This window comes from Electrona antarctica, assembly GCF_951216825.1.
Source record: "Electrona antarctica genome assembly, chromosome: 3".
Lineage (NCBI taxonomy): Eukaryota > Metazoa > Chordata > Actinopteri > Myctophiformes > Myctophidae > Electrona > Electrona antarctica.
In genome coordinates this window covers 29,331,426-29,337,580 of record NC_136808.1, presented here as the reverse complement: position 1 = coordinate 29,337,580, position 6,155 = coordinate 29,331,426, and the positions used below count along the sequence as shown (strand labels likewise).

The 6,155-nt window shown below is 45.5% G+C and overlaps 1 protein-coding gene and 1 pseudogene across 2 annotated transcripts in view; one reads left to right on the top strand and one right to left on the bottom strand.

Annotated features, from left to right (window-relative positions):
• The window catches only part of LOC306920569 (claudin-4-like), a 1,677-nt pseudogene extending 971 nt beyond the window's left edge, over nucleotides 1–706 (top strand). The window contains exon 2 of the transcript in view: nucleotides 109–706. The product of the transcript in view is annotated as a claudin-4-like (transcript). The remainder of the gene's footprint in view (nucleotides 1–108) is intronic.
• fbn1 (fibrillin 1) overlaps nucleotides 1–6,155 on the bottom strand; it is an 88,789-nt gene that overhangs the window by 72,439 nt on the left and 10,195 nt on the right. The gene's annotated exons all lie outside the window — the stretch shown is intronic.

Here is a 6,155-nt window from a genome sequence, read left to right as displayed (position 1 = left end):
GCAAAAGAAATCTCTCAGTTTTTTTCCGGAACAGAAGGGGGGGGGGGGGGGGGGGCTTTACAGGCTGATTGTGTTAATGGTCGTCTATATGGTGTGCCATGTGGAAAGGTCACAACTTTTGTTGGCGGCAACATTGTGACATCCCAAACCATCTGGGAGGGCATGTGGATGAATTGCGTTGTGTAGCAGAGTACAGGCCAGATCAGATGCAATGTAAAGCCTACGACGCCATGCTGGTCCTGCCTCAGGATTTCCAAGTGGCTCGTGCCATGATCATCCATTCTATCTTAACTGGTGTCTTTGCTGTTGTCATGTCGATTGTCGACTGTACTGAGAAAATGCTGATTGCTGGAGGGCAATGCACTAACTAAAAAGCTGCCCAAGGCCAAGGCATGCATTGTGGCTGGAGTTATGTTCATCATCTCGGGGGTTCTCTGTCTTATCACAGTCTCCTGGTCCGCCATCATCACAAATTCAATGCTGATTGAAGTCCAGAGGTGGGAGTTAGAAGCAGCCCTTTACATTGGCTGGGGAGCTGCCACTCTGCTACCGACAGGGGGGTCCATACTGTGCTGGAACTGCCCCCCCCCCCCCAAAAAAAGACAATCACCACCACGACTACGTGCCCAAATTTACACCTGTGACATCCAGTTCCAGTTCAGACTATTTAAACGTATGGCCTTCTCTAGGCATTGAATGTTTTTAACCTCTGTGTAAATTGTACTGCTCTTATGTTCCTTTTGATGTTGTTGTACTGTATGAAGTATTGCTTTAATGTTTCGTTTTACTGTGTTGTATTTTATGAGCTCTTTGTGATGTCATTTTTAAATGGAAAGCACTTTGGGTCAACTGTAGTTTTTAATGTAAATAAAGGTGACTTGACTTTTTTTTAGGGCCAATGGGTTCCCAGATTGATGCATCGCCTGCCGTGTTAAGTGGTCAGATGGGAGGGACACAAACGCTTTTTCAAAGTGGGCCCTGGTCCAGAAAAGGGTTGGGAACCAGAACCACTGCCCTTGTGTTACTACCTTAGGAATTCCTTCTCGTCAAAATTCCAGTTATGCACAATCTGGGGAATAGGTCATCATTCCAAAGACCCGTCCAGGCTGACGGACAGGGTGTGTCTATGGAACACAGCAGGTGATTTACACACCAGTCTGGACCCACAGGCTGAATACCCAGCCCTACTGTAAATTCTGTAAAAGGTACCTCTCCCAACACTTTTCACCACTCCTCCCTTTCACCCATCTGTCCTAAAACCTGCATACTTTTACCCCTGTATTCTTTATTTATCTTCTGTGTCGACCCTCCTCCATATATCACTCCTTCTTTATTGAAAACTCCCTCTTCAGATGGAATAGAATCAGACCCCAATCAAGATAAAGACAGAGAGACTGACCGCCTGGTACATCAAGATGCAGAGGGGGGAGAGAGAGAGAGAGAGAGAGAGAGAGAGAGAGAGAGAAAGAGAGACTCATCTCTCCCAACAGAATCTGGCCATGGTCCAAAGGCAAAAATCATTTCCACATTTCACTGCAGACAACAGACAGCGAGAGGAAAGAGGGAGCCCCGTTCCAACATTACGCTCGTTTAAAACAAACGAGACATTGTGCGTTTCCCGTGTGGACCGGTGGCCGGCCCCGGCCCGGCCGTCACGTGCGGCTCAGCCTCCACGAGTCTGTGTCTCTGGCACGGCGCTGTGTGAAACACAACTGGGTCATCTCTCTCTCTCCCTGCATTTCTCTCTTTCTGCTTCCTCTGTCTCACTCTCTCACTCCCTCTTACAATCCTCAGTGTTCATTTAACCTAAGGCCTAAGTCCACAATTACAAGGGTTATTTTAAAACTATCTCTGTTAAAAGAACCACCGCTCATCTGCTGAAAAAACTTAAGTGAGGTGCTGGAGTCACAAAGGGATAATGAGAAAAATAAAGGGAAGCTCCGCACACTCAGATCTGTGCACAATCAAAGTATTTATTGCAAGCTTTCGGTCTACTGACCTTCTTCGTCAGTAGATCGAAAGCTTGCAATAAATACTTTGATTGTGCACAGATCTGAGTGTGCGGAGCTTCCCTTTATTTTTCTCAAAACAATCTCCGTTCACATGAAATTGCAAAAACATGGCCGTCATCGTGAGGCTGTCAACACCTGTCAGTCGCGCCCACATTGCCCAGCTTACTCTGTGTTCTTCAGATACCTCATTAAACCTTTATAGTGTTCACGCAAGAGATCAGATATGTGATACTACCAAAGGTATTCTTTTATTTACCAGAACTGATTATTTGACAAAGTTTGCAATCATTTAGAGATTGTTTCTCAATGATTCCATTAAACGTTCAAAGGAAAACCTTCCAGTTTGCCTCCCAGTGCTTGTGACATATCTGACCTGTCCTTAACATAGCCTGCTTACTATACAGTCTACTACCAGTCCACGGACAAAATGTCTCATGTAAAGACAAGAAATAGCATGAATACTCTTGACTGTCTCAGACATCACAAGCCAAAAACTTTGGTGCATATATGACGTGGCAGCTAAAAACTCACTTTACCTCGTCGTTGTTTACGACGGTCAGTTTGCAGGGGCCTAAAACACTGTTTGTGTGTGTTTATGAAACGCATATAAAAAGCTCTGTTCACAATAGAAACACCCATGTATGTGTGTGGACAGGGCCTGAGACTGCACAAATGTAAAAGGGTACATTTGTACAATGGCGGCGTTACATACAGTATAGATACATGAGCCACTTATGCCCTACGCAAGGTTATTTTGTATACATAGTCCTTGCGTTGCTTGCGTTTTCTTGCGTCGGATTATAAATCACTGTAATGTGCAAGCATCTACTCGTCCACTAGATAGCAGCTGTGACACTATGAAGCTGTCCCAGAAGTTAATAGATCTGGTATTTTTTTCCCCCCCGTTGTTGTTGTTGCAACTTGCAAGGGATGATGGCATGGTTGGTTGTCAAAACTACACCAGTATTTATGCCATCATAAACTGTGATGGAGAACTCCCGAGGAAGAAGATCAAGCAGAAGGACCAACCATGAAATTACTGAAAAGAATCATTGCATTTGTTTTGAATTCATGAAATATCATGAATTCAAAACAAAAAGTAGGACACCAAAAAAATAAAGGGACCCAAAAAAATGGGTCCCGACCCACTGTTTGGGACACAGTCCTTTGGAGGATTCATTTCAAAGTCATCTCAGGAGGGATGACGGAGCCTCGAACAACGTAGGTTGTCCTCTGATCAGCAAACAAGCCATCAACAGCTATAGCGTCTGCCTACCTTGTGTTTCAACATGGAACAACAAAGGATCATAGCAAAGACTGTATGGTCTGTGGAAGCCAATTACTGGGGCTATGGAAAGTTTTTACATGGCGCCCCCATATAAATTAAGTACAGTATAAATAGAGAACCGAGGTTTCCCCTTTAAGGTCTACAGTACTGTATGTGTTATGATTGTCTAGCTGCCGCGCATAATCCATCTGACATAATACCTGCTTATTAAGGCTTCCACTGGAGGAGGAGACTTAACGAAGATATAGATTAGAGCACGAAATCAAGCTGGATGGAAGCAGGCCACCTGTCTGTCTGTCTGTCTGTCTGTCTGTCTGTCTGTCTGTCTGTCTGTCTGTCTGTCTGTCTGTCTGTCTGTCTGTCTGTCTGTCTGTCTGTCTGTCTGTCTGTCTGTCTGTCTGTCTGTCTGTCTGTCTGTCTGTCTGTCTGTCTGTCTGTCTGTATCTCCATGAGCAATACAACATAGGGATCCACCCATGTCTTGTACATCTGGGAACAATCGTGCGTGTTAACACACACAAAGGGACAGTCGTGTGCACCGATGCGTAATTTGCGCATGTGCACGTACAGTATGCGCATGTGCCACACACACACACACACACACACACACACACACACACACACACACACACACACACACACAGGGCCGAAGTCAGTCTCCAAATCCCCTACGCAGAAGCTCGCCAGAGATGAGCTCAAAACAGACAGAGATACATAAAAATGTTGTTTTGGTTTGTTTGGGCCGTGCTGTGGGAAACACATGTCAGCACATCACTCGTCTCAGGAAGTAAGTAAGGATGTTCTCACTCTAGGATAGAATGTATGTTGCGTTGGGTTACGTGTGCTGTGTCCAGCAATGGATTCCCTACTGTGAGGGTCGGGACGCAGGCTCTGTGGAGCCCAGAAATGAATGCACACAATTCTGATCTCCGTGTGAAAGCCAAGGAAGCCTGTCAGGAAGTGGGTCAGAGCAGGTTCTGGATCTACTCCAAAGATCATGAAATGAAATATATCATCGCTGTCAGAAAGAAACCTTGTTTCCTTGTGTCCAAAACCGTTAGTTTACAGGAAATGGATAAAAGAACCCGGTTTCAAATGGATCCAATGTAGTTATTATTTAGTCACAAGCTCTTGTTGTTAATACCTGTCATTGGTTAAATAAATCGCTGGGTGCTATGATTTAATGGATTAAATAACCCCGGGCGTTCGGGGTGTTAACATCTTTCGAATGAGTTTGCAGATAGGCGTCGCGTTGCATTGTGAATTTTCAATACTTTTATGACACTGTCATACGTAACGTTGAAGTATAAAATAAAGCATTATGTAAAAAACTAAATCATTACAACATGAAATATGGAGATACAATATTTATGCCCGATAGCGACGATCTACAGTATATGTATGTGTGTCCGTCCGTGCGTGTCCGTGCGTGTACGTGTGCGTGTGTGTGTGTCTGCGCACATGTGCAGAGAGAGGCGGGGGTGCATGCATGTGCTATGGGTCCAGTATCTGGGTGGGACCTTCCCTGAAGACAAAAGGCCTGTCAGCAATGGTCTCTTTCTCCATCAGGCTAACAAGCAGAGTGCACACACACACACACACACACACACACACACACACACACACACACACACACACACACACACACACACACACACACACACACACACACACACACACACACACACACACACACACACACACACACACATACTGATGCACTGAGCTAAGATTAAGGGTTTGGTTATCTATCTAGCGAGGCTTGCAGTGGGCTGGAACAGACGCTGATAGTGAAAGTCATCGGGGCATTAGCGAACAAAAGTGCTCCTCAGCTGACTCAGCCTCAACCATCCCACCCTAACTGCTGGCTGCATTGACTGTGTCATCTGCGCGTTGCCATGTTCCAGACCAAACTTTTCGCCAGTCATCCTGGGAGAATTGGATGCCGTCACAGTGAGCGCTCAATGTCATTGTTCCATAAGTGAAGCAAGCCAATGACAGGGGCTCTGTGTGTCACTGGGAACCGAGCTCTGGGTCTAGCGTGTCCCACATTCCAGCCTTAAATCACATTTGTAAAGCAACAGAGGATATATTGATCTGACAGTCCACATTTTCACCACTGTCTGTAGGTTTGCTGGTTGGAAACCAACCTTCAACGGAACACAATTCACCCTCAGCAGCAGGAGGCAGATGGCAGGGCGTCACGGATGTGTTCATACTGTATACCGACGAGCACTTGCTTTCCAAGACCAAGTCCAAGGAAAGAAAACCCCTGGGTCCCTGAAATCCCTCCTCCCACCCAAGGTCACGTGTTGTGGAAAACCTCCTGGCTTTGCTAATGTGATAAGATCAGAGCCTAATAGGGGACTGCTCTCTGTAAATTGCATTAAGAGTGTGTGTGTGTGTGTGTGTGTGTGTGTGTGTGTGTGTGTGTGTGTGTGTGTGTGTGTGTGTGTGTGCGTGTGCGTGTGCGTGTGCGTGTGTGTGTGTGTGTGTGTGTGTGCGTGCATGCTCTGAAAGCACAATGGCATACCCTTGGGAGGGGATGGATGACGGCCAAGGAAATTCCAGCGAAAGTAACTTAACCCAAAATGCCACCATATCCATTGGCCTACTTTCTCTACCTTTGCGGAGGATATTCCACTATATATCCCAGTGCTGAACAGAGCACCCAAATTCCTGATACCAATGACGTCTCTTAGCATGAGCTACTGTACTTCAACATTATGATGACATCAAATGACATCCAGAACCAAAGGCAAATTAATTAAATAAACCAACTTAACTCAGACTTCAAGGTGATGCAATTTAATGCCCACAGATGAAATATAGTTAGATAGATATCATAGGCTATA